Source organism: Eutrigla gurnardus (assembly GCF_963514095.1).
Source record: "Eutrigla gurnardus genome assembly, chromosome: 2".
Taxonomy (NCBI): Eukaryota; Metazoa; Chordata; class Actinopteri; order Perciformes; family Triglidae; genus Eutrigla; species Eutrigla gurnardus.
In genome coordinates this window covers 10,833,509-10,860,268 of record NC_139916.1, presented here as the reverse complement: position 1 = coordinate 10,860,268, position 26,760 = coordinate 10,833,509, and the positions used below count along the sequence as shown (strand labels likewise).

At 41.8% G+C, this 26,760-nt stretch overlaps 1 protein-coding gene across 1 annotated transcript in view; it reads left to right on the top strand.

The window, feature by feature from the left end:
* The first annotated feature begins 15,558 nt into the window (after positions 1-15,558).
* The window catches only part of raly (RALY heterogeneous nuclear ribonucleoprotein), a 120,108-nt gene continuing 108,906 nt past the window's right edge, over positions 15,559-26,760 (top strand). The window contains exon 1 of the mRNA XM_084026580.1: positions 15,559-15,657. The gene's annotated coding sequence lies outside the window, so the exon portion shown is untranslated. The remainder of the gene's footprint in view (positions 15,658-26,760) is intronic.

Below are 26,760 nucleotides of genomic sequence, written 5' to 3'. Positions count from 1 at the left end.
ATACTCTATAACCTAGAGGCGTCCCAATCCACGCTGACTTCATCTAAATACTAGATGAATACTTACAACCTAAAGCTACTATGAGGAACGTTGACTTTTTGAAGATGTTGGGGCCCCCTGTGGACAAAAGTGGTAGTGTCTCCGAGCACCAGAGTCCCTTTAAGGCAGGAACACACCGGCCCAACCGTTGGACGTCTGAAGCGTTTGGAGAGGCTCGGACGAGGTCGGGAACACATATGTTTGGTGTGTACAGCTGCGTCGGAAGCTTTCGGAGCTGCGCGGACGTTGTCTGATCAGACTGAGCATGCGAAGTCTGAGGAGGTGGGCTGTTGGACGTCTGAGCCATTGGATACTCTGATTGGCGCTTTGCTAGCGAATCAGAGTATCCAATGGCGGTGTGTGGGCGGGGCAGAAGTGACGATGGTAAACTCCGTATTACTCGTTCCCTATTGAGACGACGTCTTCGTAAAATAATGAGCCCGAGAGCACACAACGCGAGCGTCACCCTAGCCAGAGCCATCTTTCCAGAAATGCCAAGTATTTAGTCCACAAAGGTCTTCTCGAGTCGAACGAATACTGAACCAAGACTGTGTGTGCATTGTTTTTATCTGCACTCCGTTCCGTCATTTCCTGTTTTCCTGTTTTGGAGTACTGGCACGAGACTAGCGCCACCCGCTGTTTAAGGAGGCTTATTGCATCTCGCGCAAGCGCAGAACGTACACGCTGCTGTGGTGTCGGAAGCACGTCGAAGCGGTGTGTACAACGCAACTTTTCTGCCGAACGGGTCAGACGTCTGGGCGGTGTGTAGGGGCCATTAGAAACCCTCTACTTCCACTGCAGCTGTGTCTGACCCCACAAAGTCCTGGTTCTGGCTCTCCCACGCCTCCCTTCCCTCCAGTGGGCCCAGCAATACGACCTGGGCCTCCAGCAGCGCAGTGTCAGTGTCTCCCAACTGAAATGAACCGGAATAATGTGACTTCTGAAGTTCCCTCACAAAAGATCTTTGGGAAGCACAGACACAGGCTGCAGAGAGAAATTTAACCAAACGACTACATTTTTGGCCGTTTTCAAGTTACTTATGGAATAAACCTTAAGGGGCTGGTGACAATCATGCCTCACATTTGTGTTTCCATCACAGGACCAGTGGAAACTATTGATGAAAACTATTAAAGAACACCTGATATTTCGCCAACTCTTATCAAGCTCATTTGGATTTCATGCCTTCTGATGTGAATTCGGCAAAGCACAGTACCATGAGGTTTTCTTCCTTTTCTTGCATAAACAACAATGTGATTGGCTGTGGATCACACACACACACACACTTCCATACTCCCCCGTTAATAGAATTTGGACTATCACCAGGGCTCATTACCGATGTGTTGTTTCAACTTGTGTGATCATACGAGGCTCCAGGTTTTCATGTATTCACCAAAAAACAAACAGCATGTGACGGAGAATAATTAAGGCAGGAATATTTTTAGATTCTCAACGCCTCGTGCTAGGAGGTTTGCTCAGACTGGTTTGCTAATAAAAGCTTTAAATGAGCAGGTGTGTGTTTGTCAGAGTTGACCATTAGCATATCATTTATAAACTGAAGTTGCAATTTAAAGGTTCTCTACATGAGATTTTAACATCAATATAGCAGCAAACAATCATAAAGAAATACACTCAATCTGTGTGCGTGTTGGAATCAGAGCTTCTCCGCTTTCTTTTTATTCTGTAGATATTCGTGTCACTCCCTTTGAAATTGTTGGCCCGCAATTTATATCGGGACCAATGCTGTGTTCACACCAAAAGCGAAGCAACTTTTCTGTGCAACGCTACTGCATGCAAAGTCAATGCAAAGTTGCGAATGGACGCACATCTGCACCGGTTAATGTGAATGACGTGGTGCAAATGAGGCGAATATGCAATATTTGAGCCACAGTACAAACAACAAGGCCATATTTATGTCTAGATTATCTTATTTTAAGTGTTGATGAAGCAGCTACAGTGTTAGCAAAGTCTACCTCCGATTGATCCGAACTCAAACATGCATTTTCATCTTGTGGACTGACCTAATAAACCATGACATTGGACTTTTTACAAATTGTCATCATTATGGTGTTATTTCGGTATCATTTTAAATTAGGCTGGTGTGGAGATTTTAGCATGTATGTCTCTTGGTATAAAATAAGACTATAAGTGATTTGTAAGGGCCATCAAAAAATGAAGGAAGATGGGATATTTCAGTATAAAGTCAATAAAACCAGCTTGCCTACAAATTTGAGGGTGTATGTTCCAAAAAGGAACTAACTTTAACTTTAGGGGTCAGAACTCCCATTGAAAGTTTACCTTGTTAAGAGAACACTGAGTTGGGGAACATAGGCTGCTGGGAGCATCGATACAGTGAAGCTCCCAAGTGACTCAGTAGGAAAAAATCATGGATATTAATAACATGGGCCTAAAACTGATGGTTCTCACTATTCTACTATTCTATTATTCTCTACTATACAACATCACCTTGAGATACTTCATGTTAGTTGCTGATCTGCTTCACAAGGTATACCGAAACCACACCACCTGCTCGACATTTATGTAAAGTTGGACTTGCTCCTGAGTCTGGCTCGGGGGAAATTCATTCACAAAACCACCATCTGTCTGGAAAGCTGATCTTCTCTTATAAACTAAACTTTTCTTTCATGTGCTGTTTGATGTCTTTCCAGCGTTTAAAAAAATTCTACCACTGACCTATCTTTCACTACTTAAGGTGTGTTCACACCAAATGGGAAGCGAATTTCCGCCTTGCGTTTCTCGCGTGAGTTTAACCGTGGGATCTTTCATGTTTATTTGCGTCACTCACGCTAGACACGATGAGGAGGATACAACGTTTCATCAATTGTGGCTGAAATAACCAATTTTGCATTGCATTGATTCAGTATCTGTAACATTCCGGATCTTGAAAAACAAAAGGCTAAGATTAAGATTCACTCAATTAAATTTGCATCAAATGGAAATGTGTCTGAGATGCTGGCATATAAGATAAACAACCATAAACACAAATATTCTGCTCCTTAAAAATCTTTAAAAATGTCCAAGCATCTATGTCACACTCCCACCAGGTACTCAGGTCAAGTCAGGTCAGGTCAGGTCAGGTATGTATGCAATTTTACCAGAACAGCTTTACAATGCATTACTGCCGACCTGCCTGCTGAGAAACCAGGCTTATTTAACAGCATGACACATAGACTGTCACAGTGCAACAAGGAAATTCAAGCACCAAACTTCACAGTGGAGCTGCAGAAACATGACAGCGACTCGTGCACCTGTCATGTGGTCACACGGGAGACAAGGTGTTTATTTTTTTATGTCTGTTTTTATTATCCAACCGTTTATTTTAATTCTATGAACTTCTCGTCCATGGCTGTGATTATTTTAGGTGCCTCCTTAGTCCGCACCATTATGTATTTGTCTTGATTTCTAGGCTGCTTTGAAAACGAGGCCTCTCATCTCAGCGGGACGACGTAGCCGAACAATCAATACATAACGTCTCCAAAAGTATTCAAATCGGAGACTTCAGCGCGACATTTCCCCCGGCAAATGAATGTCAAAAGAAATTGTTGATCTATTATCCATTGCGAACGATTCCTATCCCTGACAGGATTAAGCTGGATGAATATTTACCATGGAGAAAACAATCAAAGAAAATGAAAGGAGCCTGGATTAGTGCTTCTTATGGGGCTTTGTGAAGCCGCATACGTTTAGGAATTCAATTAGAAAGCAACATTATAGAATACAGCATTTAGACTTTTTATTGCCCCATTGTTGAGTTATGGAAGCAGGGTTTTATGTTGGCTTTTCAGGAATTCACTTTCTGTTGGGAACAGAATATAGAACATTCTGAACAGCAATGGGCTTCTTTGACATAGATTCAATGCAAACAATGATTATATAATACTCAGGGGTTTAACAGTGTAGAGTGCAGGAGGACATTAAAGTAAATAAAGAACTTTGTAATACCGTAACAATGTCAAGTTTTAGTCTTTTAATTTAGACGACACAATCTCACAAAGGTGGTAAATTGAAAAAAACTTGTTAAATGATGATGATGGGGATCAGAGTGTGATGATCATTATTAGGTCAGAAAAAGTTTATTTCAAGTTTTTTCTCTGCACTGACGCAACACAATTGTTTCCCGTTATTATGCATGGCTGCATGTACATTGTGTACACCTCCTGTGGGTGTGTTCTTGTGCTTCCTCTCCTCTACCTGTTGTCTTTATAGGTGGTCCGGGAGTGCCTTAAACTGTCATTATCACTGCTGGCCATCAGGGGGTGTCTCCTCTCTGATTGTATAGAAGTCTATGAGAAAATGAGCCTACTTCTCTGTTCATTTATTATCTCAGTAAACATTTTAACCTTGAGTCTATGGTCTTCAAGTCTTCTTCAATCCAGCATGATGTTAATTTAGTACATTATGGTCCATTTAGACCATAAAGCAGGGGATGCTTTAGGGCGGGGCTACCTTGACAGGTTGCAGGTTGATCCAGTAAGGTCTGCCGCTTGTGTTCATCAGATCCACCCATCGCTCCTCGACAGTCCAAATATGGTAACTTCCTTCACTGATAATTCCAAGATGGCGACAACCAAAATAACAAACTTGAGGCTTCAAATCCCGTAGTCCACAAACCGATGGGTGCCCATGATGCAGCACTCATTGTTACACATCAAAAGTAATGGAAATCATTGAGTAAAGAGTGGAATTTCAACAACCACAAATAGAAATCCAGTCTTGTTCTTCTGAAGAAGAAAAAACCTTGAAACACGCTGCAGAATCAAAAAAAGAAAATCTAAATCGTATGTAGCTGAAGATACAAAGTACAGATCTGAGGTGGTGTAGCTCTTCAAGCCTTTTGTTCTCCAACTGTCTGATATGATTTAGTGTTATTATTAGGGCTGTCAAAGTTAACGCGTTAATAACGCATTAACGCAACATCCTCTTAACGCCGTTAATTTTTTTAACGCGCGATTAACGCTCGGTATTTTTTTTTAAAAAACGCGCATTGTATGATTTATGGCCGTCGGTGGCACCTGTAGTCTTGATCCAGAGGGAAGGTACGTGTCCACAAGCAGCGGTGTTTCCCCGCGTCCCATTCATTGTCTATGTGAAAAGCCGTGCAATGCATTCTGGTAGCGTTGCGGCGAATGTCGAGAGACGGCGCGCGAGTTGGCCGCTCCTCATTTGCCTAAAGTTGAAGTCGAATCTACTTTATGCTAATCAGAGGCGCTGGGCTCGACTCGCCGCCTCGGGAACGCTCGCGAACGCTCGCAAAAAGTTGTTGTTTAAAGGAGAGCGCCTGTCAATCATCCTCTAGTGGCAGCCCAGCAAGCGTGCAATACTGGGAAGCGGCGCGTCCACACACGTTTAAAATCGCCCCTGTGGACACGTACCTTGAAGGTGCGTATCCACAGGGGCGATTTGTGAACGGCAAATTCACCTTCAAAAGACTGCCAGATGGTTCAGTCGATAAGACCAAAGTCATCTGCGCGTACTGTGGGTATGAAGTGAGCTACCATAGAAGTACGTCCAGTCTGAGATATCACTTGCAAGCCAATGCACTTATATCCTAACTGTACTTATGTCCTGTTACACTATCTCCTGTGACATGTTCACTTTAATTGTTTGTGATATATTCTTATAACCCTGTTTTGATCCCATGTTTTGGTAAGGGGATATTTAAAGTGTTAAATAAACATTTTCATAAATCAAGTATATTTGCCTTATGTTGTTAAAAGTATTAAGAATATGAAAAAAATACATTAAGGTACATTTAGAAGAAAAAAAAATGTGCCAAAAAATGCGATTAATTTGCGATTAATCGCGAGTTAACTATGGACAAAATGCGATTAATCGCGATTAAAAAAAGTAATCTTTTGACAGCCCTAGTTATTATTGAAGCTGGAGCCATTACACTGAAGAGCCGATCGATTTTTGATGAGTGCGTCAAATCACTGCACAGCAGCTGTCATCTGTCCGTTTTTTTAAGGAACACACATGCATCTTCACTAAAACCTGCGGACCCACACTGTCCGGCGGCGAGCCCACTGCTTATGCAAAGTGTTTTTAACAGTAATGTTTTTATGAAGATGGACTGGATAAATGAGATGAATGAGTTTGTAAAATAGTTCAAATGTGTAAAATGCGGCCGCCCCATTTATGACTCAACAGGGATTGACACCTTTCTTTGATTCTCTCTTCACCATGGAGGCATAACAGAAAAACAAAGTTTTCTTCAAGGATTCAAGGTGATACCTGTTGTTACATGCAATCATTTACTTTAATTCACAGAGAGATGTTAGTAGGGTTGCCAAATAATTTCCCGTCTGGTATTTAACATTTATATGTGCAGTACACCTTTGAGCCACATCAGCGTCTCTACCTCTCCTTTGATAATGACACGAGCACTCTTTTTTACTTTCCAGTAAGAGTAAAGTAAGAGAAGAAATTGGCCTGTGATTACAAATACTACTGCTTTTTGGTCTACGGCAACATGGTTGGGATGGATCCATCTCGGCGTGGTTGTGCCTGCTGCCATGGACTACTACTGTTGATACAATAGCTTCTGTTAATACTACCACTACTGCTAATGCTACTAATACTACTATACTACTACCAACACCAAATGCAGTTGGAACCCAAGGGCCTGGGCTGCACGAGATTTCTGCCTAAAAGTCTGTTAAGGCAGTTTTTTCTCGCTACTGTCGCTGTAACGCTTGCCCCTGGGTGATGTTGGGACTTGTCTTGGGACTTGGGACACGTATTAACTCTAAAAATCATGAGCGTATTCTAGTCCTGCTCAATGTGTTAAGTTTCCTGAGATAACTTCTGTTGTGATATGACACTATAAATACATTTGAATTAAAAATTGAATTATTGTTCAATACGGTTATTTTTTTAAAGAAATATACATTTGGCGTCACAAAATGGCATGGAAAATGGTTATATAAAGGCCGCACAAACATAAGACACACAGCAGCAGAAAAAGCTTCTCCTCTTTTATTTGTGTGTGTGTGTGTGTGTGTGTGGGGGGGGGGGGGGGGGGGGGGGGTCAGTCTGACTCACTCATACATTTTCATTCACAAGCAAAGTCGCTTCCATTTGTACTGGCTGGCCAAGTCTTCTCCAAGGTTTGTATCATACAGTATATACTAAGAAGTGACATTTAAGGATTGTGTGTGTGTGTGTGTGTGTGTGTGTGTGTGCGTCACGCAATCATCTTTGTGAGGACCAATTTGAGATATAAACTTTGATTAGATGAGGGCATGTCAGCCTTCACTTCTTCATTGTGGCTTCTTTTTTAAGGCTTAAATGTTCAGTTCCCCCAGTATGGTGAAAGCCAACTATAAGAACAAGACATATTCAGTAAGACATGCTGTTCTTATTTACTGTAAATACACCTGTCTCCCATAGACTTTTTTGGGGGGTAAACAGTACACTCTTAGAAATAAAAGTGCTAAGTAGAACCATATAAGGTTCTTCGGCTTGTCCTCATAGGAGAACCCTTTTTGGCTCCAGGTAGAACCTTTAATAAAGGCGAGTCAGAGGAGTCCCTGATCTACACATTCTGCTGGATAGCTCAGTGGGTAATGGTACAGACTTTAGATTTGGAGGGTGGGGGTTAAAATCCCAGTCACAGCTAATCTTTGCCTGGGTCAACAAGATTGGCTGATGAAGGTCTTGCTTTCTTATAATTAATGGTTGTGAAAATAAATTGGTAACAGAACATTTCAGTTATAGGACTGCCATTATTTGTATGTCTGATCAGAAGGTGTAAGGTGATAGACTAGTATGGTGGACCTGATGACTCCACCCAGCTATCAGGTTAGCTCAGTCACTACTGCCAGTGACTTTAGACTGGGTGGCAGGTGTTCAAATCCCAAGATGGCCAATTATGTTGCAGTTTGATCCAGGGGCGTTGCTAAACATAAAGCTCTACTGGGGCACAGGCCCCCTATAACTAAAATCACAAAAAACAGCGGTGCACCGGCTACGACATGCACACTGCCGTGCACGGACGTAATGTGCGCGCCGGACCCGGACCACAAGGTGCGCGCCTCAGCTTGTATTTTGGGTTAAACTGCGTTGGTTTGAGATTGTGGATGAAAAAGAAAATCCATTCTTTTACCGTTATTATCAATATAAATGAATCCACTGCCAAATATAGTAGCTCGTTAAAACTCGAACGGGAGATTTTACTGGGGCACGGCAGATCAATACTGGGGCAAGTGCCCCAGTAAAAGGTGTCTAGCGACACCCATGGTTTGATCAACAGAATCTGGAGAAGAACAAATAAACAAAAAAATGGATATGAAAAGTATTTGTATCAGTAGTCACAAGGAATTGTATTTTGTGCCATTATTGGTAAGTGTTATCAGGAAGTATGTCCCTGGTGACACAGGATCTTATACCTATGCTTTCAACAATCCCTGAAGAACTCTTTCTTCCAAAAACGGTTCTCTGGATCAAAATAGTTCTTACTGGAACCCTGAGCGTTACCAAGAACCCTTTTAAAACCTTTTATTCAGGAAAGGGGTTTTAAAGGGTTCTCTCGATCAAAATGGTTCTTACTGGAACCATTCGTGTTACCAAGAACCCTTGAAAAACCCTTTCTTCGGGAAAGGGTTTTTCAGAAGCAAATGGTTCCAGGTAGAACCTCAGCCCTTGTAGAAGAACCCTATTGGAACCCTTATTTCTAAGAGTGTAGGTAAAGCTGGCTTTTTATATGTGGGAATAATTCAGTTGGTATCACTGTGAGCAAACGGGATGTTTGTATGTGTAGGTGTGTAGAGTGAAGGCTGGAAAGGAAACGTGTGTGTGTGTTTTTTTTTTTTTTGTGGATCGTACCTGAGCTTATCAGGGAATGTGTTGTGTGAAAAGGTCCACTGAAGAAAATTAAACTGTCATGTTGGTTGGAGGCGAAGCGAGGCTACACACCAGCACAATAAAACCTCACCCCCATGCGAAGCGTGCCGACATGCGTATAATGTGTTCATTCTTCAGGAGCGTACATGTGTATTTCCAGGCGCTCTACAATGATGATTTCTTAAAAGCCATTATAGATTAAAAAAAAATATATATATATAGAAATGATTTACAACAAACAGGAAACGTTTAAATGGTTTAACACGCAAACATGTGGGGCGTATGAAGAATGTCAGGCTGAGCCATCTGAAGAGTTAAATGTAGGCAGTTGTATTATTCATGGTCAGAGTTCAGCAGCATCCATCGCCTTTATGACATTTTTAAAATGTATTATTATTTACTCCTTACTTTCTTTCCATCATATTTGTATATATACTTTTATCATTTTAATGTATGGTAGTTAATGTGATTATTGTTGTTATACCTTGGCTGTACATGTGTGGGTGTAAATGTGTTTAGGAGTTTGTACTCTGTGCTTTTACTGTGCCAAGACATATTAATAGTCAAGTCAAAGTCAAACTTTAATTGTGCAGCACATTTAAAACAACCACAGTTGACCAAAGTGCAAGCAGAAGATGCAGATACATACAAAGCAAACAACAAGAGAGGAGATCATAGTGAGAACATCACAGGAGTAAAATACATGCAGCACGACAGAAGTCATGAAAACCAGGCTAAAAACAATCAAATGCTAGTGAGATGCAGGGATTGTTCTTTATGAAGTGGCCACTGAAAAAGCTTGGTCACCATTGTTTTTTTGTCTGGTTCCGGGGATATACAGTTGCCTCTGATTGGCCGATCTAAGCGCTCTTACTGGAGTATAGAGATGCAATAGATCTGCTAGATAAAGTGGCGCAAGTCCATTTAAAACCTTAAAACAATCTTAAAATCAATACTGACATGGACAGGAAGCCATTGAAGGGAGGCCAAAACTTGGGATGTATGATCCCGTTTAAGAGAAGTACAGCCAGGAGAAGAATGAATAACTGTCTTTCTCAAGGACTTAATGAAGTGAAAGACCACGGTTGAATGTTAGGAGCTAAAGGACCAAGAAAATCAATCATCAACAGTCGTCAATAGGTCAGGTCGTCCAGACATGAAGATCTCAGTCATTATTTTCATTGAGTATAAAACATTTTAAATCCATCCGAGTTGAGCCGGACAGCTGAGCAAAGTCTGCAATGAGGCTTTACTGCAATGAAAGACAACGATATGTTTATCGAAATTTTACCCCAAGTGCAACATATACAACAAGTAGAGTAAAGGGTCCATGGTGGAACCTTGAGTAACCCCACAAGTAAGTCGTGCCACAGCTATAACAAATATTTGCAGAGAAACTCCTATCTGTCAAGTATGACTGGAACCATTAGTGCGATGCCTTCAATGCCCACACCATGCTAAAATGATCCTCTGATCTTTGTCAAGGGCAGCGGTCAGGTTAGGGTTTGGAATAGCAGAGTTCTCTGAGTCAACATTTAATAGAAGGTCATGAAAAACTGTAAGAAGAAAAAAAAAAAAAAAAAAAATATATATATATATATATATATATATATATATATATATATATATATATACGGTATGTGTGTGTGTGTGTGTAATTTGCTGTCCTAAAAAGCAGACGTTGGAAAGCACAAGAATTTCACACATTTCATCTTATATCTTCTGAATAATATTTGTAATTTAAAATTAAATTCATCATTCAGTCCATCTGGGTAAATTATTTCTCCTTCTCTTTGTTGTCTGATGAAAATGGATACGATGATCTGCTCACCACTACGACCCACAGCACGTTTATCTCACTGGAATTCATTGTCTCACGTTCTGCCCACTCTGCACCAAAGAGCCTAATCAGGTAAAAACAGAAAATGTGCACCGTTTGCTGCACCAACAACCCTTTGGATGCGAGCCCACTCCTCTGACCTGAACGCAGGTTCCCACCCATTAAACTTCCCATCCAGCACTTTATTCGTACCTTCACATGTGACTGTTTCCCTCCCGGCCGAGAGTCTTAAGTACCTCCCACACCTGTTGCCTCTAGCAGAGAAAACCGGCAGTGTGGTATTACAGTGGATTAAAATCATGAAGTGAGAAACTATCCCCACGCCAGACAAAAGCCCACTTGCTTACACAACACTTCCTCGGCTCATTAAGCACAATAGTTGCCGTCCCAGCCATAAATTTTTGGAGCATCAACTTGTTAGGAAGGTCTTTCGGGGGGCGAAAGCTGAGATGTAGGATTTCCTTCCTGAGCTTCACAGTTTGTGTGAAATGTGCTAATTAGGGCAAACTAAGCAGAGAAGGTAATTATGTCTCTCCCCTAAACCTGTTGCCTTTTGACTGCAAGATCTGTAGCTGGGGCAGGCTCAGTATGGTAAGTAGATAACTTCAAGACACAAGAAAATATTTTATATATAAAAGATTTTTCTTGTGTTATGAAGTTACTACAATGACACTGAGCATTTCAAGAAAAATGGGATATTTACAATTTAATATAAAGACATTATGAGGAAATCTACTAATCTGGCTGTGATGTCACACAAAAAAGAAGCATCGTTGTGGTATACTTGATATTGAAAATGTTCAAACGATACACAGCCTTGCTTCCTAAAACCCCCCAAAATATTAAAATATAAAAGTTGCGATGCATTTCTATTTGGTTGTGTTTGCAACGTGTTTAATTGCACTGCTCGTACATATCATTCATGTGTGTGTACATATACATTATATATATATGTTGCATAGTCTGCTTCTCCAAGCTGGAAAGTGTTGTTTAAAACAGTTGGAGGGAGACATCTCTCCTCGTGAAGAATATGAACAAAACTTTAAATTACATTTACTTCATCACATTTTTCCTGACAGTTGGTATCTAAATAGACAAAACGTTCGCAGCTGCTGAAAAGAAAGCAAACAAAAACAAATCCACAATGTTATGTGATGTTTTTAAGTTGCAGAGCCAGTTGGAAAACGTTCAAGACTATCAGTTACAAGAACCTGTTAAATAACAATGCTTGGTCAGGGACCAGAACAGCACTTCTTAGTTAGGATAAGATCATGCTCAACGACAACTTGCCTAATGAGTCAAGTGACCAGCAACTGATGGGATTAAAATAAGTAACTGATTTGAAACAGTGGTCTGCTGGGTGAAAGTCCTGTGTGTGTTTGACCCTTCCTCCAAATCAGATAACCTTTCTACGTGTTAATAAGGAGGGAAGTTACAAAATACCTGTTTCGCTGTTAAAATTTGAAGGACATTTTTGGCAACAACTACCAGTCAACAAACATTTCAGCATTTATTTCTCTGTAATGGAACAATAACTTCACGACGCACATTAGATGAAGGGTAATTAATATCTGAAACTCAGACTGTATTGATCTTGAGAAGTTGAATGAATTCCATCAAGTGGCTAATGGAGGAACTGCATTTTAAAGAAGTTCCACGGTAGCTTCAACATTTGGTTTGTGTCCCATCCTGTTCACCGCACAGTGGGAGGCTGCACTTTGAGAGCAACATGGAAATATCTATGAAGAACTCTTATGAACAATTTTGTTCTCTACGAACAATTTAATCATAAATACCTTGGTTGTTGGCGAGGTCCAGATGAGGGGAGTTGTAAAGCTCACGGCTGGAGACAACTTCCCTTTGTAAGCCGCCCTATAGGAAATGTGCACTGCAAAAGAAGTCAATGTTTATGCTGACTTTTTCAAGGTTTGCTTCTGCTGATCGTGAAAACCATCTTAATTGTTAAATTTCAGCTCAATAAACAGGCTCTTCCTCTCTCTGTATCTGGGTGTGAAGGTTCTTGGTAATCAGGGATTGTTAGGATGACACTACTTCAGAACAGTCAGATCTCTGTTCTCTTTCTCTGACTCCAGATGACTTCGGTTTCAATCACCCTATTTAAAGTGAGCTGTTTTATCAAGAAAGACCGCCAGTCTTTTCTCTCTCAGCCCAAAAGGAGAACAGCTTCAGACAAGCAGCGTTCTTATTCTTTTGTGCTTTAACATCAGACTTCTCACTGGATAAAATCAAATAACTCTCTTCTGTGCTCGCTCACGCTGTTTCACTGCGGCACTGAGGGAAGGAACATAATTTAATAAAATATGAGAAATATGGTCACAAATTCTGGGAGCCTTCAAAAGTTAAACTCTCCCTCTGTGTCTATACTGCCTTTTAAACAAAGTTGCAATAAAGAGGATTCAGAGCATTAATATGGCAGCAAACCTTGCTTTGTTAAGAGAGGAAGCATTGCGGCGCTTCTGCTACCAGCCCTTATATTTCATTTAATTTCTTTATCAATAATAATAAAATCCACAATTAAAAGCAGGTATTAATTAATGGAGCCATACAAGTCACTGCGTTTTCCAGTCAATGTCCTGCATACTTCAATATGAAAGCCTTGTCTAAAAAAAAATAAGGAATTCTTTTCACAGAATGATGGCTTGGGGTCTTTTATTTTGAAAAGGAAACCATAAATCTCCGTCAGCATTTTAGACCTTAAATGTTGTTAATTGAAACTAAACAAAAATACAACAAAACTACTTTTAGTAAAACATTATGGTTTAAAATAACTACCTTCATATAGTTACTGTCTCAAATAAAAATAACTTTTGGTTTCACATATGACGCACAAGTCTTGTGCTTTTTGACCCATTGTGGAATATGATTTATTGTATTTGTGATACAACAAAAACAAATGTAATCCAAAATTTGTTAAACAGATATAATACAAAACGTAAGTGACATTGAAGGTTTTGTTGTATGAGAATGTAATTTTTTAGGAGACCAGGCTGGCCTGTGACATCTCATTGACTTTAATGATAAAATGACACAGTATATAAACATACATTTTTATTGTTTAAGGAACCAGGATGTTTTATCACGGTCCCGCAGCACAAAAACCACTGACGCATTGTGTTTTGCCTCCATCGTTCCAATTACAAGTGTCTGCTTTTATTCTCTACGTGACGCTGACTGTGTAAACCACTGGGGGATTCGTTGCTTCTGTGCTTATGTTCTTCTTCTTATCAATCGGTCTGATGACAGAGTCTCTCTCTCTCACTCTCTCTCTGTTTGCTTCTTGCTTACTCGCCCTTGTTTTCCCTGCTCCTCTTTCTGCCCTTGAAGGAGAAAGCGAAGGAACAAGCAGCACAACACAAACAACCTTGCTCTTCCTCTATTGTCTGCCTCTGTTCCACTGAGTGAGAATGTGTGTACAAGATTGGCCTTTGCCTTTAAAAGAATGTCAAGACTTTAAAACTCCACTGAGGTCAAGAAAATAAACAACGTTATGCTTCATAAAGTCTCTACCGGCGACTTTATCGCTGTAGTGTGAGGTAAACATTAGTAGCAACAGGAGCTATGTGGAAGCTTATTATTCTTGTATTTTTTATTATTAGCTTTCCTTCTCTCTACTGCTGTCTTGTGTTGTTTGCATTATATATTCAGACAGTATTATTACATCTGGAAGCTTTGATCTGCACTGAGAAGAAACCCAAAGGCCTGAACTTGCTTCGTTACATGTAGAGATAAAAGCTTCTTTTTTTCCATCACTTGGCTCCGCTATTAAATATTTAAAGTTTTTGCATTGTACATGTGATAAACCTTCACAACCAACGTTTTCTTCTCAATCAGATTATTCATATTCAGTGCTTTTAGGTCATCAAGGTGGGTCAGTTACTGTCCCATGCTGTCCAAACATTTGTGGAGCAAATTCTTACAGTTCTTTGTCCCATGTACGAACATATTTAAAATAGTCGAAATAGAAATAGAATAGAAGTAGAGCAGATGCTCCTATTCCCATTAGTTTACAGGGTGGTCAGAGCAGCGGCCATGTTTACGTGTCCACCACGTTAAAATGCATCAGAATACAGGAAATTACATCAACTCTTTTAAATGATTTGTGGGCGACGACCATAAAAATAATGTTGCTGAGAAGAAAATCCCCCTTTAAAAAGTATGTGTATGAGAAGGACTCTCATTAGGTATATGGGTGTATACGTTTTTTTCATTAATCAACTTAACTCTGATCCGCAGTGGAATGTCGGTTTTACTACTACTTCTACTGATTTACTTCTTTTAAATATATTACACGTTCTATCAAGTGACTGTTACGTCATCCATACGGGCATCCTACTTAACAACTGATTCGACAGTGCCTCTGTTTGAATGGAGGAGCCGCCAACAGACACCCAGGTGAGTTCATCCAGTGTGTGTGTGTGTGTGTGTGTGTGTGTGTGTGTGTGTGTGTGTGTGTGTGTGCGCGCGCGCTCGTGACACTGCTCCTGCAGAAGCAGAATAAATCATGATTTTCGATTATCGACACCAACACTAACAGAGACACGCGGGTGGTCCGACCGACCATGAACAGCACCGGGCGTTATCGTGCGCGCGCGTGCACGTTATCGCAACCTGCTTGATTAGCAAACACATATGTGTATGTCCCTTTAAGAGCCAGATTACGCACGGAGCTCCCGGCGGCCGCGCTGCCGCCTGGCCTCCCCCCGCCTGCCAGCGCTCAGTGGTTCGCTCCAATCGGCGCTGTGCTGCTGTTCATCACCGCCCCGCTGGCCGGCGCGCAGTCGGAGCTTCAGCCCGGTTACCGAGCGCACACCGAGCCTCGCCCGCCCGCCTGCCCCGCCTGCCCCGCTCTTCTCCTCTTGCTTCAGCCTCTTTGGGCGTTTTTGCCTCCTGCGTTGGTAGGTCACTTCTCTCCTCTTTTCTCCTTCTGCTGCAGCTTTGGTTCCCTCTTGTTTTTTCATCTTTTTTTTCTCTCTTTTCTTTTTTTGCACTGAATTTCAGCGGCTTGTTGGATTTCTCTGTGTTTAGTGCTGCGAGTCTTTACCGGAGCTGCTTGTTGCTGGAAGGAAGCCCATCTTCTGGCTTCTTTTTTTGTTTATTTTCAGTTCTCTTATATATTTGACATTTTTTTTGGTTGCATCTCGCTTCCTTCTCTTTTCATTTTAAGAAATATATCGCAAATGTCTTTTCTCTCTGTGATCTCACAAGAATTATTTTGATTTTCGTGTATTTCATTCTTCAGTTTGCCCTCTTTTGTCTCATTCTTGCAGTTTTTTCCTCCTCCTATTTTCTTTTTCTTTTTTTCTATTGAAAGTCAAATGGGATTTACGTTTCTCTTAAACTTGAGTGTTGCGCATGCAGCATGCCGGAGCGCGCGGCGAGGATGAGGAGGGTGATGGTGACGGACAACTCGTCTGCATCCACGGAACTGCTCGTGTTTCCGTTCAGACTGCTTGAATCTGAACAGTGATGTCAGTTATGAATCTCGGTCAGTGTGTAGGCCTATGTAAATGCGTGTGTTTACAGGCGCACATGCATGCGCACACACGCACCCACACTTCAGCAGCCTGTTTCCTCTGTCGGTGCTCGGGGAGCAGACCAGGAGCAGCTGACAGGTCGGGTTTGTTGCTCTGTCACGTCCTGTTCGGGGTCCCTCATGGGTAATCTCAGCAGACCGGCTCTTTGCTCCTTGCAGATCTGAAAACTCTAAGCATGTTGACAATATTTCCCATGACATGTCTTGCACTTGTGAACCTTACAGTCTGAACCATTTCTTAGTATTTCATATTTTTCTACTGTTTCTGTATTTCGTAGACCAGAACCATGAATCAGATTGATCGACCAAGACTGAAAATGAAAAAGTAAAAGGGATATGAATATTTAAAGGAATGTTTCAAATCATGTTGGTATTAAGTTTCAGCTGAGTAAAAACTGGTGCATTTAAGTGCCATGGGAAAAAGACTTCCTTATCCCGCATCCTAATGTTTAACACACCAGGGTTACCAAGAATAAAAAAGCATTCTCACTTTAGTAATGTACGTTACTTTGTTAATTTATTGCCAAAGTTGTAGATATTCTGCATATTAATTAAAGAGTGCATTTTAAATTGGAAGCCATGACAAACACGCTTCCGCCACCTTTTTGATATGAAGTGTTCTTGTCAATGTTATGAACATTAAGTTTAATCACGACACCCCCATCAAAATGTAAATCTCGGGTGGGTCTGTACTTTTAGTCCATACATCCATATAAGCAACGGCAACATAAAAAGATTCCCATAACCCTGCCAGCCCTCCACTAATCTTGTTCATCAGCAATAAACTTAACTGCCAAGAAGGCACCGGGTGCTATCCAATCAGAGGCCGGGAGGGGCGGGTCTTCGTGTAATTTGAGCGGTGCAATAAATCAATCAAATGACCATATTTGGCAGGCAGTGTGAGGGAGGCAATGTTGCATGCGGATGAGAGATCACTTTTTACCCCAAAAACTTTGGAAATTGGCTAAGCTGATCTACTCTGTCTATTTAAACTGCTTCGACTGCAACGGGCGCTTTTGACTGACACTAATGAAATATGTAAAATGGCTATTTAAAAAGCACTAACCGAAACAGAAAACCATGATATAAAGTCATTAGGGAACAAATTGGTGGACAAAGTCGAGACAAATTGGACCGGTAGAATAAAACAGTGAAAAGGGATGAGAGATCATTTCAGCTACTTTATGGACGCAGCACAGAGACGTGTGAGTCAGAAAAGTGCTTCCTCTGATGGAAATCCATCAAAGTATAAAAATACAGGGAGGAAAATATGCACAATAGGAATCATAAGTGGCTGTAAAATGCAACTGTTGGAAGAGAAATCCTGCCTCCTCCACACAAATAAGGTGAACTCAAAGCCAGCGGCTGGACTTGAACGAACATGGAGTTTACCATTTCCCATGAATAAATTACATTTTAAACAGTCTCGTCACAGGAGAAGTGAAGATTTATGTGAGGAGCATTATCGGAGTTAATGGGTGTAAAATAAATCAATCAAATGTTTCTGCATGTGAATGAAAACACAATCCCACGGTGGCGGCGGTCCTCACGCGGCACTGTGGTAACGCGTTTATGTGTGCAGGTGTCTAATGTGCACGGTGTGAACTGCTACTCTGTGGTGGTGTGCGGCTGTGAGATGCAGCTACAGGCGGCAGCTACAGGCAGCGATGTGAGGCTCCGGGGAGGAAAACAGTCTGCAGGATAAGATCAGTGAAGCTGCTGCTGCTGCTTCCTGCACTCCGTGAAGGTTTTATTCATCTTTGTTATCCTCAAACAGGATGCAGAGGGTTTATGATCCCACTCTATTTGTGCACGACTGCCTGTTGCTGATCAGACAATCTTTTACACTTTTTTTAAATATTTTTATTTTGCAGCAGATGTTCCCAAACCCAGTTATTCAGCAAAACAGTTTTCTTTGCTTGTTCTGCACATCAGCTTTGATATTTCTTTTTTTTTTAAATATCTATATTATGGGCCTCGTATTGGGTGGAGTTATTGTTGAGCTGTGTGCAAGCATTTAAAAACGTTTTTAAAGCATGAAAACCGTCTGACGGCATCGATGACGTAACCCTCGAAGGTGGAGTGACGACAGTATACAACGTCACGTTGGGAGCCACCGCGGCGTCCGTGTCCCGCTGTGGTTCATTGTTCTGCTACAGCGGGTGTTGAAGGCTGCTGTATCGACAGAGCCTCGCATTACAAACTCGGCTGTGTTAATTATTTAGCGCCTGTGTGCTGATAATGACTCCATGTTGCCGCACTTTTGACTCCGTGCGTAGGCGCTCGTTAGTGTTGGTTGTGTGTGAGAATCGGCTCTCGGTGGCGTGTTGTTAAACATGTAGATTCAAAGATGTGGGAAATTGATTTGTTTTGGATTGCCTTTTTTGCATATTTATAGTGTTCTACAAAGAGTGAATATTTATGTTGTATTCATGTTGTTGGGGGTCCTGAGTTTCAGTCAGGGCTGAGAGCTGATTTAATAGCCGGCGGTTCATTGGTCGGTACATGGCCTCTTCTGGTTGGTCGATAACGGCCTCTTATTTCTGTGTCATAGACTGCTGCTATGAATAATAGACCATTGTTGTGATGTCCGTTAGACAGCGAACGGACTCTTCCTTTAACAGATGAAATGTAAGAATTACTTAAATGATAATAAAGCCATTTAGGCAAGAAAACGACAGTTCGGTTTAGGAAAAGAGATTGTACTTTGGCTTCAAACATGTACGCTTGTTACGTTACCTGACATTAGTGGAATAAGTACGTTACTTGACAAAAGTGCAGTGCAGTACGTCACAACATGACTTTTTGTTTCACACAGGACATGGACGCTAGTCTCCTGGGTGAGAGTCCTGTTTGTTTGATCTGTACATCCCCTCCCTTCATGTTGTGATTTGCTCATTCTTTGACTACGTAGTTCAAATTTGACCAACATGACTTAGTTCTTGTGCAGCAGCTTGTGTTTAGACAACACAGCCTTCTGTCTCTAAAATGATCACATAATTTCTTACTGTAAGCGTTCGCATGCGTCGTTTTGAACCTCAGGCACGGCAAATGTATGTCAGTCTTACTCCAATATTTAATCATCACTGGTGTAAACAAGTTGTTAATTTCATTGAGATAATCTGTCATGTTTGAGTCAAAAGAGTTTTTTACATTGCAGTTTTTAATCTGGAAGTTGAACCTAAATCTCCTAAACTCAAATGATGCGTTCACGTCCATGTGCAGTTTTATTGCTCAAGGTCACTCATGATATACCAAAACTGATTCACCGAACGTTGACGTCGCAGCTCAGCGGGGCCTCGGTCCCGTCTGTGTGCAGCCGAGTCTTCCGCTGCAGCTTCACCTCGTTCTGCTTTTGAAGCTTTTTCTCTGCACAGGAGTCGTTTCCTGTCCAGACTACAGATGTGTCACTTTCTCAAGCGATGACCTGGATGTCCAACATTCCCTCTCTGATTTCTCAGCAGCAAACACAGCTGGAGACCGGATTCAGTTCTGGTTCAGCAGGTCTTCTCACCTCAGAAAGGTGTCTTGTAAAACCTTTTTTATGAGTGGGAGATTTGACATTCTTCCTATTCCCAGCAGTAGTAGAGGTGGATAGGTTAATTGATGACTCTTAATTGCCCGTAGGTGTGAATGTGAGAGTGAATGGTTGTTTGTCTCTACATGTCGGCCCTGTGATAGACTGGCGTCCTGTCCAGGGTGTACCCTGCCTTCGCCCAATGACAGCTGGGATCGGCTCCAGCCCCCCCGCGACCCTGAATACAGGATAAGCGGTAGACTATGGATGGATGGATAGTAGAGGTGGTCATTTCCTCATGGAGTTTAAATGCAGAAGGAATAATGGAGTAAACGCCAGGTGGTCGGTTTTGAATGCTTTATTGCATGTTGGGGCAGGATGTACCAATCAAGTAATGACTGATTTGTGTTGTTCCTGTAAATGATCTGATGAGTGATAGAACGTGATCTCGGACTGGTACGTAGACTCGCTGATACCTGATCCAGCTTCTGCTGGAACTGGACTAAAACAAAATGCCTTAGATTGGACCAACGCACCTCAATTAAGGTCTAGGAACACCTTAAAAAGATACGTCTCGAATTCTATATTTCATTTTTGCCACTCAACAAGAAGCTCTTGCTCTTAATAAGGGCTGCTTTTATGCAGGTTATTCATCATATAGGAACAAATTACAACCATGTCAACACACATCCAGTGTTAGAGCCCTTTTATTTAAATGATGTATATGTTCCCATAGAGTCATTAAGCTGTGGGCTCTGAAAGCTGGAAATTTGCCCCCATGGCTTGAAAAATGTAAGTACAGTAGAAACTCATTATCTGGCACACACACACACACAGCTGCCCATAAATCATGATCTAACCGTCCAAATAGGAGCCTTTTTTTAAACTATTACAGAAACACAATCAGCATAAACCAAAACTGAATATCTGCAAGAAATATATCTGTGGGTTTTTGGTCTCACAGATTCGTAGTCATCAGCACAGACCATCTGACTGACGTGTTTAATCTGGGTTTTTGCTGATCTTCTCACAGGTATTTCAGCCCTTCGCAGCAATTCGAGCAGATCACCAAAAATGAACTCATCAGTTTTTCTGATTGTGAAGACAGTCGGTGGTTTCTCCGAGGCCGCAGCCATCTAGATTAATGCAGAAGGAGTTTGTGTCCAAAGTAAGATAAAGGAAACTTAAGTGCTCCAAAAAAGTATTTCTGGGAAGTGCAGCGTATGAAAACGATAATGACAATTAGTCATTATAAGTCAGTCATAATAAGTGCCATTTAGAAATGGACGGCGGTTAGAAGAATTTTTAAAAATGTGTCTAACGTGACATGATAACTGTGATGTCACTCAAATGCATTTTTCTGATAACGTATTCCCAGATGAATGAAAAGGTTTTACTCGGTCTCCTTTGGTCACCACATGGACAGCTGGACATGTGCAGAATGTTTTGATTGGCTGGACTCTCATTCCATTAGGCATTAGCGATATTTGCATTTAAATTATTTGTTTACATTTATATAAAAGTAAAATAGAACCTCGAGACCGGCACTTTGTATTTTCTTTTTGTTTTTGTGGAAGTGAGTAATTTGTGAGTCGAGGTGAAATCAACTGCATAGCATGACAAACTTCCACAAAAAAAAAAAAATGTAAAATGCACTTGAACTATGTTCTTACCTGTAGCACTTTGATCACAGCGCTGTTGTACTTAAGGTATCTTTGCTGAACAGTTACTACTTTACTCAGATCAAGCCAGCTGAACATCACTTGAGAGCAGATGGGGGTTAACAGTGACGCATTCACACACATATGCTCCTTAGTCGCTTGCCCAGAGAGACTCACACTTACACGTAGACCAGCAACACACACACACACACCCACACACCCACACACACTCTCTCTATCTCTCTCTCTCTCTCACAGTAGCTAGGGGGGCGACTGGTGCTGGAAGTGAGACACGCAAACATGTCTCGTGTCAGTGAGGCCACCCAGCACTTTACTGCACTACTGATCACTCACAGTGGTTGATTTGGGTGATTTTAGTCCGTCACGGTTTTCAGTTATTTTATGTTTTATGATATCTCATTATATTGCTTAATGGTGCTGGAGTAATCAAATAGGAATCTTTGATTTTGGCGTAGCCAGTGAGTTTAATACCAAACTAATCGATGAAAAACGTCAGACAAATACAGGACTGTTACCCGGAGGACGTTCCTCTTCCTGCTGATGTGCTCCACTGAGTCACATGACTTTACATCCATTAAGTTGCGTTCAAAGCGTGCTCATTATAAGCTAACATGTAATATGTGTTCTGCTTAATTTAGTTTGCATCGTTGCCTCAATAAAATACATCTAAAAATAGGTAAAAAATATTATTTAAGGCAGGAAGTAAGTAGGAGGAATATGAATCCCACCAGACATTTAATACCAACTTCCTGTTTTGGATGCTCTGTGATAGAGACACGTTTGGGTCAGGAGATACCCATCGGCAGAGACGTGGACATTGACGAGGTCGTTCATTGGTTTCTGTTTCGTTCACTTGAACCAGGTGGTTTTCTGTTACACGGCGGTGCTGCTATTTCAACGTCAGTGTTTCACCGTCGGCCACCTGACAGCTCAACCTCAACGACGCCCGTGTTCACAGCTTCCTACTTAACAATGCCGTTTCCTTTTTTGACTTTGCGTATTTGTCTCCCGAGTTTGATTCCCTGACAACTGAGCTCATGAATATGCTCCTGCGCCGCTACTTGACTGACTGCCGATGTACTTGGTTGACTGGTTGTTTACTCGCTCGTCGACTGGCTGACTTGTCTGCTTTCTCTCTTCCTCTTCTTTGTCAGCATCTCTCTCTCTCTCTCTCTCTCTCTCTCTTCCTCTATTCTTGATCTCTCTCTCTCCGGCTTTGGCAACATTCTACAACTAAACTCTCATTAATGCAAATTGCCTGCTCCAACATTCACAGCCCTGTGTGTGTGTGTGTGTGTGTGTGTGTGTGTGTGTGTGTGTGTGTGTGTGTGTGTGTGTGTGTGTGTGTGTGTGTGTGTGTGTGTGCAGTCAGAAGTCAAGAGGAGTCCTGACATTTAGAAGCTCAACCACCTCCCTGATTCAGCAGAAACAGATGGGAACCTCCCCTCCTCCTCCTCCTCCTCCTCCTCCTCCTCCTCCTCCTCCTCCTCCTCCTCCTCCTCCTCCTCCTCCTCCATCATCTGCCTTCTTTCTTTCATCATCTCCCCCTCATCCCTCTCTCTTTGTGCTTCTCTCCATCTGTACTGTCTCATTTATAAATTATTTCAGTTAAAGTTGCCGTCATTTCAGACTTTGTTAGTGTGGCAGAGACAACATCTTCGGGGCTTTTGTTCTGGTGCAAATAAGTGGACAAGTTTTTTAGTTCTTTAGTTCTCCAAATGCTAAAGCGCCTTAAATGGTGCATTCTCTCTACTGGCCATCAGGGGGTGACTTCTCTCGGAGTCTATGAGAAAATGACCCTACTTCTCTTGATGAATTATCTCCGTAAACATTGGTCTCAATCGCTAGTGATTGACATGCAGGTCCCTACCATGCTACCAAATGCAGTTAGCTACTGAGATGACTTTAACTTCCTTCACTGGTTGGCGAAATTCAAAGATGGCGAAATGCAAAATTTGAGGCTTCAAATCCGTAGTCCGAAAAACATTGGTTGACGTCACTATGACGACGTCCACAGTCTGTGGATTTATTTAGTCTGTTGGCAGCAGAGATCGGGAGGAGAAAATAAAAACACCTTTTTGACCAGCATCACAACTTTTCCCCCCTCATGCACCTCCATCTTCTTTCTCTCCATCAGTACCTCCCCTGCTCCTCACCTCTTTACCTACCTCATTTCCTTCCTTTTCTCTCTCTAGCCCTCCCCTTCATCCTTTTATCGCTTCTTTTTCCTTCCTTTCCATTCAAGTCTCCCTCTTACCGCTCTTTACCGCCTCCACTCCCCTTTTCTCTCTATTCTCCCATTTGACTTCCTCCCCTCATTCAATCCTTCTTTCCGCCTCCTCCATTCTGTTCCCTGATTCTTCCTCTTCGTTACATTTTTACTTGCTCTTCCTTCTCTACCGCTGTTGTTTCTTCTTACTGCATTTCCTTCTTTCCTCCTTCCATCCCTTTCTTCTCCACCTCCCATCCTGTGATCCTTTCCTTCTGCCCTTCTCTGTTTTAATCTTCCTCCCCTCACCTCATGTCCTTTCCTCTCCTCCCTCGCTCCCTCCCTCCTTTCCTTCCTCCACCTTTCAGGTCATGTATGAGGTTGTTTGACTAATCGTTGAATGCCTTAGCAACAGTTTCATCAAAATTTCACCTCAGCTGCATCTATAATTCAACGCCAGCCTCGTTTTATTTTTATTCATTAGACGCACGCACGCACGCACACGCACACACACACACACACACACACACAAGCACGCACCTTTTCTCCTCCACTTCTTTCACTGTCTTCTTATTACAACCTCATTTTGATCTTTCCTCCTCTCCTTCCCCCGGTTCCTTTTTTCCTTCTCCCGTCATCTTTTGCTTTTTGCATTTGTTTTCTCCCATCTTCTCTATCTTTCCGTCACTTCTCTTTCCCGTCTCCCTTCGCCTCGTTGTTATTTACAAATGTATTAGGAAGCACGTGTGAGAAGGAAGAAACGCTCTGATTAGTTTCGGGGCTCATTTCCCAGGAGCTCCGTCGGCCCTGCAGCGGTCTCATTACCTGCTCTGTGTTGACCTTCTGGTAAACTGATAACCAGCTAATTATTAATATGACAACCCCAACACACACACACACACACACACACATTCGCATAAATGCATGCATTGCAATGCAACCTGAAATAAATGAAATAAGCAATGTGTGATCTAATTACGCTCCCCAGGCATTATAAGTTATTAGCATTAATAACATCATCGCTGGCTAATTTCCATTTAACAACACTGGTAGCGATGACTGTTTTTTTACACAACTAATTAGCTGGAAATTCTGCTGTTCCACATGATTTCACCCACGCCAGCTTCAGGGCAAGGTGCATTTCGCTTAGTGTTTGGTGGATACAATAAACACTAATAATGATATCAATAATTATACTGTTCATACATTGTAATGTTTAACATTATTAATGTTATTATTTATTAAGTGAATGAAAATACAGGCAAAATAATATACATTTATTGAGAATAGATAACAATGTATGTTTGTCTTCAACAAATATCAAACGATGCACGATTACTATGCCAAAATCTGTGATTTCTAAAAGTATAAAACAGATCCACCGACACACACATTAAAGAATGAAAACAATTCTGACTTTCTATCCTTATCCCCCCCCACACACACACACACACACACACAGTTTGATTGACAGCTGATCCCTGGGAAACGCAGTGCAGAATCTCAATCTGGAGAAAGCCAACGTTTCTCTGACCTTTTTAAGCTCACACTAACGAACATCAGCTCGCTGAAGGAAAGGGTGCGTTTGCGAGCGATGCTAATTATTGAGCAGCCTCGTTATTTGCAGTTAATTCATTTCAATGTGCTTCTCCGCTTGGCTGCAGCAGTGATGCACAGCATTGCGCCCCGTCGATTCCCACAGCTCAACTGCTGCCAAATGCTCTGGCTCACACTTTATCCATCCATCATCTGTCCGTTAGCCTCAAACCGGGGTCCTCCCGTCCTGTCACCACCCACAGTCTCTGGACCCCCCCAGGTGTATCTGCAGGTTAGTCACATTGTCAGGACTGTGTGTCCTCTATCCATCTGTCTGCCTGAAACCATTACAAAGGTGCAATCTTTTAAGATGCAGCCACATAGTCCCACAGAAATAAGGGTCAGCTTTCCAACTAAACCATTGGGACCAGACAATGTAAATTTACAGTTATTGGGGGGGCAGCAGGGCAAGAATATGTGCAATTTGACCGAACTGCTGAATCTCTGAGAGCTGGTGGAAATAAACTCACCGCCAGATCGGCAAACTTTCCGTAGTTGCGGTTACGCGTTTTAGACCCAGCACTGCCATGACTCCATGCCCGCCGTGACTCCCAGTGCTATTGAATGCTTGTTGTTACAGCTAAAAGCTAACTGATGGTTCGTCTGGTTCCACTCTCCTCCTGGTGAAGTGGTCCCTTGGCGGGGAGGACAAACTCAAGATACTAGTCCTTTTTCTCATTTCTGCCACTTTGGATTAAATCCAACAAACAAGAAAACGTACACGGACCTGAACTGTCCACCCGACTGACAAGCCCTCGGGGCGGATCCACTCTTTCACCCCCACATGTCGGACTGAGGACGGACCGGATGCGACAGTGACTCACTATTGCAATCTCGAGGAACTTGGTGTTCAAGACAGGAAGGCCGATTTCAGTCCCTCAGTCTCAGAGACGTGCTTGCCTTTGTTGGATAGACGACGACATCTTGTGCATCTGCAAACCTGTTTTTACATTTTACAGTATTGTCCATTCATCTAAGTCACTGTCAGTGTTGCAGCAGAATGTGTACACTGAATGCATTCACCCCGCTTTGGGATTTTCCTTATTTTGTTATATTAAAATAGATTTTTATTGAAATTGTATTAAATTGACCTACACAAAATAGTTTTTTTGTTTTTGTTTTTTTTAAAGAAGAGTCCCTATTTCGAGTCCATAAATATGATCTGCTACTACCAATCAAACCCATTATTACAAAGTGGAAAGAATATGGCAGCAAAACAAACCTGCCGAGAGTCAAGTACCATGCAAGGAGCACATTAATCAGAAAGGCAACAAAGAGAGCAAAGGTAAGCCTGAATCATTGCTGTATCTGTCCATAGGACCGCTTTTAGCCACAGACTTTTATAGAGCTGGGCTTTGACGAAGAGTGGGACAAAAAAAAATACAAAATAGGCATTGCTTGAAGTAAAAACACATGTATGGTGTTTGGCATGTGGCAGACTCCAAACGTGTTCTTATTTTA